The 15,252-nt window shown below is 35.5% G+C and overlaps 1 protein-coding gene across 1 annotated transcript in view; it reads left to right on the top strand.

Annotated features, from left to right (window-relative positions):
• The window catches only part of CSMD1 (CUB and Sushi multiple domains 1), a 1,073,346-nt gene that overhangs the window by 525,788 nt on the left and 532,306 nt on the right, over positions 1 to 15,252 (top strand). The gene's annotated exons all lie outside the window — the stretch shown is intronic.

The following is a 15,252-nucleotide window of genomic DNA, read 5'->3' as shown; positions in this document are numbered from 1 at the left end:
ACTTTATTACAAGAGATGTAAATGCCACCTAAGGTATTTGATCTAAAACATCTACAAGTCTCCCAATTTCCTATTGCAATCCTACTTTTTAAAATTTTTGAAGAATTTAAAGGTCCTGTAAGTGGTATGTAAATGGAACCTATGTTTCCTGATAAAAAACCTCTTGACATGATCTACAACATCTCAAAAGAGTTAAAAATTTTCAGAACTATATATGATAACTGAGAAAAGGTATGGGGTTTTTTTTCGCTGGTTTTGTGGTGTTCCCTATGTCTTATCTAGTGTGTCACTCCCATTCCTCCCCTCGTGGATCTGGGCTCCAGTTTACAAATATCACAGAGGAACATTAGTAGTTGTTCAAAGCTTATCTGCAAATTCATCAGTGTCTGTGTATATGCATAAGTAATTATATGGACAGATGATGGTAGTTCATAGACACAAGACACATTGAAATAATATATAGTGTTCACTGTTGGCTACAACACACTGGAGTGCTACACCTTAGTTTTCAGGTTTATTACACTGTCTAAATGTTGGCCATGATACATAAAATCTTGCATTGAGCACTTCCTTCCTTCCTTCCTTCCTTCCTTCCTTCCTTCCTTCCTTCCTTCCTTCCTTCCTTCCTTCCTTCCTTCCTTCCTTCCTTCCTTCCTTCCTTCCTTCCTTCCTTCCTTCCTTCCTTCCTTTCTTTTTCTTTCTTTCATGTTGGGCTCAAACAGATTGCAGACATGCCGGGTCATCTCTTTCTCTTGTGATATCCTTTACTGGTCTTGAGTTTCTTCCCTCTTCTTGAGCATTTAAACATGTTAGTACTATTTCCAATCCAAACCCACTTTCCATACAGGGTGCATCACGATGATTTCTCAGCACAGTGCAATGAACAGAATTAAGAAGTTGTCTTCTCTTTGCTGAGGGATTTAGACAATTAGTAGACAAAAAAAAGGACTAAGGTAAAGAAAAGATAAGGAAAATCCTAAGTGCCTTATAAGCACTGCTAGGAGGCATGATACTGGAAGGTAAGTGGGATTGAATGACTGGCTGCCACTCATTGCTCCTTCTGCATCCCTAGCAAGATAAGCAAGGGGTTTGCTAACTCCACAGTGTTTTGCCTGGACCAGTGTCCTGATTTCAGCCAAGGACAGGGCTAAGTTTTCTCAGCAGCTAAGAACCTAATTTTACTCAAAACCACCACGTGTCATTGACAGGGGTGGGAGAAAAGAACACTCTTGCTTCTGCAAACATTGTTCCTTCTGATGGAGTAAGGTTGCAGATTGGGAAGTGTTTGGGGCTGGGTGCCACCGGCTGCGAGTCTGATCAGGTCAGGCTGGGTGAGCATTTAATGTGTGAATCATCCTTTTTTTGTACACTTTTGTTATTGGTATTGTTGCCGTTACTGTTTGTTTTCTTACCTCATTTCTGCTTCCAGTACGTTGCTCTTGTCTCAACCTGTCATATTTACCATGCGTGCCTCCAGTTCTCCTCTTGGGACACATCTTGGAGTCTCAGTCAGGGATGGGGAGAAGAGGGGCACTAAACTGGGGAGTAGCATTTCTAAACCACAACAAACAGGCAGAAAAATGGGGGTAAAAAAGCTAATACCATGAATGTTGGAACTCCCAACTCTCAGGCTTTATGAGCATGTGGTTGTGGGTGAAATCTCTTGTGTTTTAGACCCTTATTTTACTGTAATTCTAATGAAATGCAGTGAATAATAAAAGTGTTTCAGGGTTATTAAACTTCAGCACAAAACTTTAAAATGTTTTTTTTTTTTCTTTTTCAAAAAAACCCTACAGATTTGTGCTAAAGTTAAATAGTTGCCTTTATGGGGACTATCAAGAATCTTTTGAGTTTTGCTTCACTTCTATTTTTTGTCTATATGATTTCTTGTTTACATAAATTAAATGGTATGATGTCTTGGAAGAAATGAGGTATCAAAATAACATTCTGCAATTAAAATCTGTGAATGGCATTCAGTAGGACAGGACATTGTCCACGTTTTCCATCCATGTAATGTTGTCTCTGGCCTTGTACACTGTGAAAGCTCATATGTCTTAGTCCCCTGAAAGCAGGGGAATCAGCCGTGTATGAAGGGTAAAGAATGACAAAGTATCTTTTACACAGCACTGCCCTGCTTGGAGCTGTAAAACTGATGGGTAAATGAGCTTTCCTCCTGTGAATACTTAGGCCATCAAATGCATTTTAAACTTTACGGTATATGTTAAAATTGTAAGGTTACTTTATGTAGTGCTAGAAGAAATCCTGAGTTTCCTGTGTTATTTAATACCACATAAAACACAGGAAGAGGTAAGATAAATATTCTACATTTTATAAAGTGTAAACAGGATCCACCAAGTTTCTTTTTTGAGAAAAGTTAGCTCAGGGAGTTCCTATGTAGTTTATATTCAAAAGTAGGGTGTGCAAAATAAGTTATTTTTCATCACTGTAATGTGCATATATGCCCATCTTATGATGGGACCTGCAAAAAATAAATCTGCGCATTGGTTATTTTGATTTCAAACAAAAAGGAGGTGCTGATTTACCTGTGAAAACCATCCAAGTTTTACTGAGCTCTCCCTCACAGCTGCTGAGGTGACTCTTATTTTCTTTACTGTTAGTTCAGTGTTGTCCTTAAAAGGAGCAATCCTTCTGTTTGATAGCTGAGATATGATTTTTGCAGAATTAGTCTTATCCCCTGAAATAATACACGTCAATTCCATTTGCTGTAGCAGATAAGTCAAATCATCTGTTTGGCCATATCCTCTACAACTGTCATTCGAACTGCCTGACAAATATTCAAAGAAATCTCTAAACCATGGTGGAATTAGAGGGAAAAATAGCCAATTATTTTATATGTTAAAAGAAATATTGGATTAAAGTATTGCTTACATGCTAATAATTTTATTTTTTAACATTAATGTACTTTTTCACTGTTCCTATAGTTTAATAAACAGTTCATAATTTATAGTTTGGTACCACACTTCATGCCATTCTCATTGATATGTGGCTTCTGATTGATAAAAGGTATATGTGTTTTTCTGAAATGGTCTTGTAAGATCTTCTTACATATTTCCTTTAAAAGCTTTGGGTGTTTTTTAAATTGTCATCATTGTGTTATGAATAGCTTTTATTTTCTTAATATTTTTTTCTCATATCGATTTGATTATCTCTTGAATGTCATGCTCACACAAGAAATTTGTGTGTGTTTATGGGGAAGTAAATTCACTTTTGCATGTTGTCAACAAGAAATGTTATGGTGGCAACATTGTTGTACTTGTAATGATCAATGGGAATAAGCTAGGCAAAACTTTTGTCCAGCCATTTAACCAAGTAATCAAACTAAGCCAGAATTGAGAGGAATCATAACTTTTGGATGTGAAGCCCTTTTACAGGTTAGGATCTTGCTGAGCAAGATTTATGCCTGCTGTTTATATATGCCTTTCCCCCCTTTATTCTAAAATGGTATTTTCCTCACTTTGGTATGTTGAAAAATAAATACTTTCTGTTATGATCTCATGGATTACGTGGGAAATTCTGGAAGCCATAAACAATCCCAGGAAGTGTGGATTTTTTAGGTTCTTTGGAGTTTTCCTTTACCACATGCAGACCCATAGTCTGAGTGTGCGTGAGTTTCATACAGCAGTATTTTAAACTCTGTAAAGCAAAGCTCTTCTTTGAATTTGTGTCTCACAACTTGTATCTTCTGAGTTTTTCAGGTGTGAAAGCTATTGATTGAATTGCTGACATTATTATGGTATTATTATATGAAAACCACTGTCCTGGCTGTAAGAAGCAACCTACCTTGTCTTGAAATAGAAAAAGTGTTCTCAAGTTCTAGAAATGAAATCAAGAGCAGCAAGGACAATCTGTGCTGCATGAGTAGCTGGGTCAGGGGTCTCACCATCAAGAGCCTGGGAGAGCAGGACAGTGCTGAGGGTTGTGTTCTGGGACAGGCACTGGTGTGGGTGGACAGAGCTGTGGTGGTGGGCACAGACCCACGTCAAGGCTGCAACATCAGCAGTGCTGGCAGGAGCTCTCTGGAAAAGCCCTGAGCCCCAGCAGTCAGACCTTCTGGTGAGCATCCTCTTGGGGTGACTAGTCTGACACCTGAAACCTGTCAGTACCTGGGCAGTGTGGTGGGAAGGGTACAGACCTGTGGCCATGACTAACGATAGATGCTCAAAGGAGTTTTAAATAATAGTCTCTTTGTAAATGACCAAACTCTGTTACAACAGATACTTTAAATCTCAGTAGCATTAAATCACCTGGGGATGTGTGGGATAAGTTGGAAGAAAATACTTTGCATAACTCTACCCCGAAGTACATTGGCTTTAGAGCAACATTTATGACCAGCTTCTCTGTGCATTTGTATTTCTTTTACATATGAGAATGCCAGAAGTACTTTGCCCAAAAGGAGTCTGTAACTTTCATAAGGAGACCTTTTTTTTCACAGAGAACATCAGTGATAGTAGTGTTTTGATAAACCAAAATACTGAAAGAAGAATAATATCCCCTTGATTCCTAACAACCACTCTTTCAACAATTTTATTTTTTTTACAATTTGCATTGTCTGGATTTAGATATCTAGTCTGTATTTTATTTGAATTTGTGTCTGTGAATTTTTTGACTAAACACTTATAATTGAAGATAAGCATGAGTACAAGTATAATACTGCATTGGTACTTACATGATTCAAATAAAGGACAAACCCATAAGAATTCTAAATCTTTCTCACAGTTTTGAGAAAAAAGGTTTAGTAATTGTGGGATATAAAAGTTCAAAATGCTTTATTTTCAAATAAGATGCATTTCCCTGCTGCTTAATTTTGTTGGTAACTGCACATCTGAAAATGAAATTCTGGAATTTTTGTTCAGATTTTGGTATGTCACATAAAACCAAATAAAATGTCTGCGCTTGTTACCTACTCTAGTCAGACACAATTTTTAAATTCCTACCACGCTGATCATGGTCCATAAGAATAGGTATTCTGAAGTACATTTAGTAAATTATTTTGCTTTTAGCTCTTAGTAAAAGTATTTTGATGAGCAATTCAATGTGTAGTAATTCTTAGCATTATTAATATACTTGTATTGCTTCAGCATTCAGCATCTAAAATAAGTTTCAACAAACTCTAAACCTGATTTTCCAACTATGAGAAACCATAAAGATTTATAATACCCAAAAGTGCCACATACTGGAGATACTTATGGGACACTTAATAATCTGAAGTATTTGGTTGGTTTAATAAAGACTTCTTGCATTGTTGGGAGGCATTCCACAGCCAGCCTTGGAACCACATTAAAAATGTAGGTGAATGATGAAGGCACAGCGTGTGCATCTCTTGAGATGTTACCTATCACCTTGACAAGCTCTTTGCAAATTGAAAACTGGTTTAGCAAAAAAGAGCTGCTGTGATTACTGAATGAATATAAAGCTTTCACTTCTCTGTCATTTAACAGCTGGCAGATTACATAGCTGCTTTTTGGGAGAAAAATTAATAGGTTAGTATTAGCAGAGAGATACATAAAATCACTTTCTGTCCCAGGGATTATGTGAAACAAATTGATGTGCCAGGCTATAACTTAGAGAGGCAGTACAGCAAGAACTGGTACCTTTCAGACTACAGAAATCCATAAAATGCCCTAGGTAGATATTCAAGAGGTTAACATCTCTAGGCAACTGAGTGGTATGAAAGCCTTAGGGGAAGAAAAAAAAAAAAAAAGCCTATTTCATCTATTTAAGAATTTTGCATTTGCACAGATATGATCCTTGTTATCAGTACAGTGCAGATTTTATCCTTGCTTCCTTCTTTCATATCCTGTGGGGATATAATTTTAGCTGGTTTTTAGTTTTCTTTTGCTTGGCTATTTAAGCAGGCGGGGATAGGTATATATCAAAAACAAACCCCAAAATCTCCTTGGTTATGTGTGAGAAGGTTGTCCCATTCTATCAGAGATGGCAGCAGAGATAATTCTGTGATTTCTCCCCTGCATAACCATTGCAAAGGAAAGATGGCCTTAGTGCTTCTTTCTGTTCACTGTAGGATGTATAATAGAATTATTAATAAACTTAACAGGAACAAAGTTCTCTCTAACAGATAGCAAAGGGATACAACAGTGACCACAGCTATCCAAAAGTTTAGTTCTATCTACCACAGTAGCTGCTGATACTCTCTCTTCCTTGTCTGGGATGAGTGAGCAGTTGATATAGGCTCGCTGTCCTTGTCTTCAGCAGAATATAGCCCCTGTCAGGACGTGGGCAGAGGCACTGACAGACACCTATATTGTTGTTGGATGGATCACAGCCTGAGTTTTGTTTGGACCAAGTAGCACTTTCCTGAACAACTCTTGGGAATGACTCAGAAGTTGGTACAGCCTGGTGACTGTTCCGAACAAACAATCTGGACACAGCCATCCTGTTTTGCAGGCTCAGAAAGTTTAATAATAATGTGCCAGCTGGCCTCAGTTCCGTTCAGTTTTAGAGTACAGTGTAGTCATCGTGTCTCCTTAGCCTGATCACATACAAGTGACTCACTTGTATGTGAAGTCTCTGGAAGTGCAACATGATCTCCAGTGAAACAGTCTTGTGGGGTTTTTAGTAGAAGAGACTTTTTTTTTTTTTTTTTAAGATTTAGAGAACAGCCTGACCCCCTTTGCATACTTGTAGTACAGAAACAAACATGAAATTAATGAGTTCTGGGACAATTTCGGTATTAAACTCTCCTTCCTTGCTTCCAGTAAATAATCTTTTAGACAAATAGTAGCAGACAATCTTCTTTAGCTGCACATTAAACAAGTATAGCAGTAAAGTAAACTTTCTTTGATATGGCATCAGCCTCACAGATGGCTTCATTGTTTAAATAGCCACAAAACTAATTTTGCTGCCAAGATTGTGACAAAACTGAGGTGTATGAAAATATCTTCTAGTGTTCTATGTGCTGTTTTGAGCTTGTGGTTAAAATATACAATGACAACCAGAGTGGACAGAATGTCATAGTACATAAAAATGTTGCAAAGAATTACTGAGTTTCTTCTGTTTTATTTTGGTTTTTTTTACCACTTTGCTGGTGTTGGAGTCCCAAAAGAATGGCAGAGTTGAAGAATGCATGGAAATGTTTTAATTATGTCTGTCTGTAAGTGTCAGTTCCAGCCAGAATCTCATCAGAAGAGCTAGATGAGAATCTATGTCATCTCCAGATCCAGATGGTCCTGAGAGTTAGTCCTCTACAGAGTAAGTTTTGATTAGAACATTATTGAACAAATAAGCTACAAATTGGACCAGTATAGACTTTAGTCAGGTGCAGAACATTATTTGTGTGGACTCCAAATGGCCAGTTGTGCAAAATGAGTCTAAGATTTAAAAAAAAAAAAAAAGAAAAGAAAAAAAAAATTAAGGACGTTGTGATTTGTAAGTACAGGTTAGGAAATCTTCACTCATTAAGAATTGCTGTGATCTAATGCAAATCAAATTCAAGCCTTAGGAGCCAAGTGCTTTAGAAATTTCAAGGGAATTTTACACCAAATGTTTCAGAGGAAATGTCTAGAGAAATCTGGCCACTTATTGCCACTATTCAGTTCCTTGCAAAGTTATTACGGAGTGAAACAGTGTTATAGGTTTCACTCTTAGGAAATCAATTCTCCTGGGAACAGCCACAGGTCATCACAAGAAGACTGAACTTGTGACATTTGTGGTTTAATATTTTTATTTCCTTTTTCTGATTATGTAACATAGAATGCAAAAAAAATGAAGTACTTTTAACACCACAGTACCTAATTTAGTTTTGCAGTGTATTTAAGTGACTTATTTTCTCTAGACAACTGCTTCCTTGTCCCATCAGTGCAGAAGAATTTTTAGCAGGGTGCTCACACATAATGGGTATAGGCACATCAGCCTGGCATGAGTCAAACTTGAGGGCTTTTGAAGGAGCTTTTAAGATTTCTCATGTCAAAACTGAGTACAAAAAAAGTCCTCAAAACCAGAAACACTTTAGGATGGATTTGCAAGATAGGCCACAGATAATTTCTAGAAATAGTAGATATTGTCACCTAATAATTACACACTAAAATATGTGCTTACGGGACAGAGATTTCAGAAGTTCTAAAGATGCTGCTTCATTTTACTGAGGAAAAAATTTAGGGAAAAAAAACAAAAAAATCAAAATAAATTTAAGGTTTTGTTTATTCAATCCCTAAAACACTCTTTTTCCCCCCTAATTAATTAGGGTACCAAGAACAATATAATGTGAAATTGCATATGTAGGGTTTTCACCTTTTTGTTCTTGTTTCTTCTTCTCCCATTTGTGCATGACACCTTTCACCAGGTATTTGTTCTACCTACCATGCAAGGAATCTACTTTATAGAAAGCAGTTGTCATTAAGAAACTTTGGATTATGGCTTCATAATGTAGTTCATTTTGCTCTCTGAACTTTTCTTCTTGTTGCTCTTCATTCTTATTCCTACACTGAGCTAACAAGCAACTCAATGGTGTTACCCACTGCAGCTTAGTCATCCTGCCAAACATGCAATTGCATGTGTCTTGGAGGGATTTTTAAATTTTCTTTTTAAATCCAGATCAGTTATTTTCACTTGTTTATAAATTGTTTGTATAAATCACTGTAAGAAAAAAAAGACCAGTGCAAAGCACTGAAAATAAGCAACGGAAAATCATGGTTTTGTGTTAAACAGAGGTTTGGTGACAGAATTTGCTGTTTTAAGCAGCACTCTCTGCCTCACCTTGGCTGGTTAAATAGAAAATGTGTTGCATGTTGTGAGACACACCTAACAATTAATTTGGGAATATTTTATTATTCCCTCTGAAGTCATCTAAATCATGAAAATTTATAAACTTTCACCTTTCTAAACTCCCATTAAAATTAGTATTTTCATCAAAAGTATGTCAACTTTTCACAGCCTATAGCTGTGGAGTGCAAAATACTCACTGTTCCATTTAGGTCCACAAAGTGCTGCACATCAAAACGTATGCTGCTTAAGGACTTCCCAAGTAGCAAGCTATTTATAATTATTTTATAGCTGAAGCTTCTGAGTTGGCAAATTCTTCTCCTGCCCTTATATTTCTGTTTTTCCATACAGCCAGAGTGGTGAACATGTTACATGTCACCCCTGTTGCAGTATGAGCCTGCAAATGCTAACCAGTCAAAAGTCTTTCTAACTCCCATAGCTTTCAGATGCCGTATCTAAGGACAAATGGGGACAAAGTTGGAAAAGACACTGCTGAATTTCTGTTACCATAAGAATTTCTAACAATGTCAACAGAATGAAGTATTGAAATAGGAAAGGAAAAAAAAAAATCAATCAACATTCCTTCAGGAAAGTAGAAGGACTTGGAATGCAGGGGCTTGAGAACTGCAGTTCTGTCATCCATACAGATGCCTGGTTTTAACCTGTGTGCAAGACAATTCTTAGCATTGACCAGAGTCAAGGACAGGACAGAGCCTTTTTTCCCTGACACTATATGAGTAAGGAATGTGAAGAAAAACTTAGTGGCTAGACTTTTGCTTTGCTAGATTTTCAAGATTTAACTATAAGTCCCAATTCCTTTCATCTTCAATTATGGGCACAGACAAGAGGCTTGTATGTCATATTGAAATCCTGTTAAAAATTTACCTCATGATTGTCTGTTAACAGGATAAAGTTTCAAGTCTCTGGGGGCACCAGAGTGCAACTTATGAAAGTGTTAAGCATGGGAGAATAATTCTGGAAAGCATGCAAGAGTCCACAGTCTAGTTTTGCTAAAAGCTACCACAGTGGCGGAAGTGAAACAGTGCCTGCACCAGAGCAAAGAGTTTTTGCAACCTGTTTTTTTTTTTGTAATCTGAATAAACAGCAAATCAAGGTAAAAGAAAGAAAGAAGGACAAAATGAAAGAAAGAGAGAGAAAAAAATGGGTTTTGAAAAACTGCTACTTTAATTAGTAATAAGGGACTGCATATATGATGGCAAGCTAGTGTTAGTTGAAGATAAGCCTCTATTAAATCATCAGTAATGTATCTATTACTGAAGCTGATATTTTCCTAATTTAATCTGCCATTTCTCCTTTTTTGTCTCTCAGTCTTATGAGGTTTTTCCCTGACCTCCAGGTAGTTAGGCTTGAGAACAGAAATGTGGTGCATAAAAGTCCCACAGTTTGTATTTATCAAATAATGCAGAATACTTTGAGAATTAGTTACTTTGCATTAAGCATTATATGTTCAGATTTAAAGATTTTTTTATTCTTGTATGTATTTTGCTGAAACATAAAGAATGTTGATTATATTTAACAAGCATTATTTGGAGATTTTCTAGAAGATTTGTATTTAATTATAAAGTTATTGCAACTTTAAAACTTAAAGAAGAGTAAGTTCAAGTCTTAGTCTCTTAAAATTAATTGTCCTTTCCTTAAATGGCAGGTCTTAATAATTCAAAATCTGTTTTTATTTAGTAGCAACAATCATTTCAGAGAGTGTTGGAACCAATAGAGAGAATATCTGCTTGTGAAATCTCTTTCCTACAGTTCTTATTCACAATTCATCTGTACAGTTATAGTACATATCTTGTTATTTCGCCCTCATAAATTTGATCTTTTTCTTTTGTCTTTGTACCATACTTCTCAACCTGTGTCAAACAGATTCACGTGTCAGGAGATTTCAGGAAAAAAAAAATATAGGAGAAATATAGTCTTCAGATTGCTAGAATTGTAAAATTTCTGTATACTTACATAAGATACATATAAATCTTTATAAAGTCCACTGCATTTTTAATAGTGACAAAAATATAAAAAAAATCTTAATTGTGCACTATATTTTCTTTCATCATGTTAGTATACTAAGACAATCTTCATAAGTTCCTCTCTTCCATCTTTAAATAAGTGTGCCTTTCCATGTAGAGTGAGAAGTCAATTAACTTCCTTATTCTCAGTCAAATTCAATTTTAAGTATCTCCATTGTCAGACCCAAACACCTGTGTCTTGGCAGTCTGACAGGACAGGACATCTGCAAGTGGGCCTTTTAGACCTTTTGTGTCCAGTTATGCCAGCCAAATGAGGAATCTTCTTTACTTATTGATAAGTCTACTTAATATGCAGGGAATAACTGTCGTTTAAAATTATGTTATAAATTTAGATCATCTTCAGACTAGACACACTACCCCCATTCTTCTCTCTCCATATGACTGCATGGAAACGACCAAATCGTTTCTTTTTCCACTAAGAATGCATCTCATTTTCAACCTGCTTGTAATTGTGATTTGTTTTCCTTTTTTAACTAGCCTTTCCTTCAGCTGGTTGAATTTTTCATATGACCGGGTGTTTGTCTTCTAGTGTCTTCATAGTGACTGCATTTTAATCTTCATTTCTCAGCCTGTGGCTGTAAAAACCTTCCAGTATCCTCTTAAAAGCTCTCCAGCTCTGGAACACTTAAGGAGTCCTGCTCTGCATTTGCTTCATATTCAGTTACTCTAATTTGAACATGGGTGATCAAATCATCACATAAGGTCATAACAGTTTCTTGTACTTATCCCTTTGCTTGATAAGTACCTCTTTCAATACACAGAGATATTGTTGTTTTTACCCTTATGTCCCCTGGGCTTTCAATGACAGGATGGAATATTTTTTTTTTTTTTTTTTTAATGAATGTAGGTCTTTTGTCAAATGGGATCCTAAAAAGTGGTCAGGTTAAAAATTATACTTTATTGGATTCATTTGTTATCATACATGAAGTGATGAACTAGATGTAGTCTTCCAATTACATTTTTGGTGTTGACAGTTTGGAAATTTAATGCTGTGGAAGGATAATTGAGAGGATAGGAGTTCCTTCTTTGCTAGAGGGTCTTTCTCAGAATGCAAAGGGCAGATACTGTGCATACTTCTGATGATTGCACTGACAAAATGGAAGACCGACCATAGAATATACTGAACATTTTAGAGCTGATGGAAGGGCACTGTGTTGATATTTTTAAGAAATTTACTAATTACTTTTGGTTTTTGATTGCTGGCAAAGTTTCTGTTTGTAAATTTTGCACAGCCTCAAATACTACTATAGCCTTGGCCTGGGCTGTCATGCTGCACTTGTTCTCCTCTTTCAAGAAAGTTCTAAAAACTCAAAATATTGCTTGCTAGTATCAGTTCACCTAAGAAAGTGTGTAGTGTATCTGAGGCAAAATAAGTATGAGAAAATAGAAAGTTTTATCTCTAACTTCAGATTGCCTTTGCACTTGAGAGAGTTTTCTGGCATTGTTTGTATGATATTGACTTTTATGATCTTATAACGAAAAACAAGACATTTATTGCATAATAAAAGTGAACACACTAAAAATAAAATCCATCAATCTTTGGTTATTACCTGCAAAAGAAAATTAAAATATCAATCTTAATGCAAAAGATGTATTAAAGTTTTAAAGCTGCTGTGTACTCCTGAATGATTTTCATAGCTTTCAATCCAATGCAAATTTGCACATCCTTAGAGATGGACAGACACAGCTGTGTAAATGCTTGTAAATCAAGAAAGCTGTATCTTTCAAAATTGATACTATCTAAGCATTTTGTCTCGCAAATATTGCAATGGTTCATGTGTGCACAAATTAGCATGTAACAGGAAAGAGATTTCTTCTGATCCTCCTGAACTTGTACTTCATATGTTTTTGGTTCTATCAGTGAACTCTTCCTTTTCCTAGAGTAAACCTAGTGAAATCCATTCATTTTTCCATGAAATAATTTTTAAGAAGGATGTAAATTTGATGTTAGGTAACTTCCAGACTAAGGCTTTCACAGTCTAGTTATGTCTCTGTGGGTTTGTATATGTGCATATGTGTAAAGAAACAATTTGAAACTACTCTTCTAGTAGTAGATTCTGATCATGATTACTTGTAACTCTGGAGTCAAGAAAAATTTCCTCATTTCATTTTGGAGTGAATAAAGGTGAAAGTTTTGCATGATTTTAGGTCTGTCTGAATGGCGAAGATAGACACTACACTTGAGGAGGAAATTGGAGAAAGACATTCTTGGCTATCCCACTGTGCATATTTTTGCTCTGACTGAATACCAAGATTACACAGATTTTTCTTCAAGGACTGTAATTACTTTTTTTTTTTTTTTTTGCCAAAACTGGAAAGGACTTGGGTGGAAAAAAAAAAAACCAAACAATATGAAGCACGGTGAAAGGAGCACTTTAACATTAGTTCTATACAAAAAAATCCATTACCTTAAGTGCTTCAGTGTAGTATAGTTTATAATAGTTCTCAATACACAGTGAACATCAAATTATTTAATGAATCAAGAGCCTGTGACTGCAATCTTATTGGCAATAGACCTCCGTAACTCTGCAGACAAATACGTGTCTTTTACTGAAAATTTGGCAATGAATTTAAAGCTTGATGGATGCATATGATAACATTGGTCAGCTAGAATCCTCATAATCCAAAGATTAAACTGTTAGGAACCTTCAAAAGCTAATTCATCTTAGGTCTAGACTAGAAACACTAAAGTCTGTGCAGATGAAACTCTGTGTCTATCTCAATATACTTCAGTCAAAGTTTTAGAAAAGCACATAAATAATGTAGTTGAATGCTTGATCTTGAAAAGTGGTGAAGTCCTGTGAACTGTTACATGTATTATTGAATATGGCTGTCATTCTCAGATCACTCAGTTTTTACTGGGTTTTAGGAGGTTGTGGTAAAATGTGTGCCAATTTCAGGATGCCAAGTACCATTTTCTCTGCAATTTTTGACAGAAGTAGTAGTAAGAAGATGCAGGTAAACATCATATTGTAGGAGATTTTACAGAGATACAAGACTGACTTTCTGCAATATAGTTTGAACAGTTAGCCAGTGACAGTTGTTATTTATACGGCAGATGTAGATTGTCTGTGATGTGTTTCCTTGGGAATGGAGTTTATCAGAATTCACATTAGCTTTGAATAATGCCAATTTTTTTTTTTTCTGATAGAACACCCTCTCATAAAAATAAAAGCTGGCTTTTGGATTGTATAATTTTCTCCTGCATGCATCAGATCTTTTCATGAAACTACTTCAATTTACAATTATTTGTAAAAATGTTTTGATTAGAAAATAACAAAGAAATTTTTGTCTCAAATGCAAGTATTCTCCTGTATCAAAGGAGGTACAATTTTTTGTTTGTTTGCCTTGTACTGAACAAATGCCTGTGTTAACCTATCATGACTAAGGCAGCAAAAAGGGGAAAGTTTGAAGAGAGGTAGCATATTTTGTAGTGTTAAAAGCATGTAATTACATATATCAATGTATGCTTCAACATATTATAGTTTTCAGCTTCTTTAAATACAAATCAGTATCTTTATTTTATTGCAATTATTCTGATATTTTTATTTTATATGTAAGCACTTTATTTTATATGTAATCTTTCTCATATATGTGAATCAAACAGTGACTTTTGAAACAATATGAGTGAGCACATCCAAAGCAATCCCTTATTCTGTTCAATCTGCTGAAACAGTACAAAATGAACCAGGTATCATAATGATTGCTTCTACCTTTGACAGCTATTTACAAACAATCCTAATTAGTTTCCTTAATTCAAGAAATATTATATCTTTTGATCTGCAACAAGTAGAACATATGTCTAACTCATCATTCATTAGAGTCTTAGGTGATTTTTGTGTCGTTAATATTTAAAGAATATTTTGATATTTCTTTAATAAAATTATGTTCTAGGTGAAATGTTCTCTCTTCTAATTTTTTTTGCCTTTATGTTTCATACCTTTGCAAAAAAAAAATTATATAGCTTGGTTTATAAATTAAGTGCAATTACTATCATTTAAAGGCTACTGTGACTTAGTAATGAATTAAGGGTGTGCATTCACTAATTTAACTTACATGGTATTATGGGGCATAATTAATATTGATATATCAATATAGCACTTTCAAACATTCTGAGGATATTCTTGTACTGAGTAATTAATCCTCACAACATGCAGGTTATGTTTATTCTGCAGATGGGTAAAGTAAGGGAAAAGAGGAAACATGGGGTGAAAGAATTTGTTGACCTAACATGTAGCTTCTGAAATGATGCCAGTATTATATGTGAGCTTTTCAGACCACCTTTTCTTTGATGCACATGTTTGTCTTCTGTGCTCTGTCCATGACACATTTTAGCTCCCTGCACTTGTTCTTCTCTAAGGAAATTAACTAACTTTAATTTGTACTACTTCAATTAAAGGAATGGTGTGCCATTAAAAACTTTCGAAGAAGTTTTTTGAATGAAACCAATTCCAATTTCCTTCTCCCC

This window comes from Cinclus cinclus, chromosome 3 (assembly GCF_963662255.1).
Source record: "Cinclus cinclus chromosome 3, bCinCin1.1, whole genome shotgun sequence".
Lineage (NCBI taxonomy): Eukaryota > Metazoa > Chordata > Aves > Passeriformes > Cinclidae > Cinclus > Cinclus cinclus.
The sequence above is the reverse complement of the archived record's forward strand: the minus strand, read 5'-3'. Positions and strand labels throughout refer to the sequence as shown.